The sequence below is a fragment of the Octopus bimaculoides genome, chromosome 8, assembly GCF_001194135.2.
Source record: "Octopus bimaculoides isolate UCB-OBI-ISO-001 chromosome 8, ASM119413v2, whole genome shotgun sequence".
NCBI lineage: Eukaryota > Metazoa > Mollusca > Cephalopoda > Octopoda > Octopodidae > Octopus > Octopus bimaculoides.
Window position 1 is genome coordinate 172301 of NC_068988.1, and position 440 is coordinate 172740.

The 440-nt window shown below is 33.6% G+C and overlaps 1 protein-coding gene across 3 annotated transcripts in view; it reads left to right on the forward strand.

Annotated features, from left to right (window-relative positions):
- The window catches only part of LOC106876619 (oxysterol-binding protein-related protein 9), a 108849-nt gene that overhangs the window by 36020 nt on the left and 72389 nt on the right, over positions 1-440 (forward strand). The window lies entirely within an intron of this gene.

Sequence of the window (440 nt, forward strand, 5' to 3'; positions counted from 1 at the left end):
TATATATATATATATATATATATATATATATATATACATACAAACACACAAACACATGTATATATATCCACATTAAGTTCTTATTATTTAACTGTTACCATCAAGACAGACAGACAGACAGAGAAAGAATGGAAGACAGAAAGAGACAGAGAAAGAGAGAGAGTATTTTGTGATAGTAATGTTGTCATATATAAGAATTCTGTTCTGATAATAATCGGTCCTTCTCATTCCTTCTCATCCGTTTCTCAGTCTGCGAGAAGTTGGCAGGAACATTTTCTGTGTGTGTGTGTGTGTGTGTGTGCCACGTATGAGTTGCCTCCTTGTTTTCTCTTCTCTCTCCCAGCAGACTTTCTTACTTTCCATTCCTAATTCTTTGTTTCTTTCAGTAGCTTGTTCTGTTTTTTTTTTTTTTCATCAGTTCAGTTAGTCTTCCAGATGTA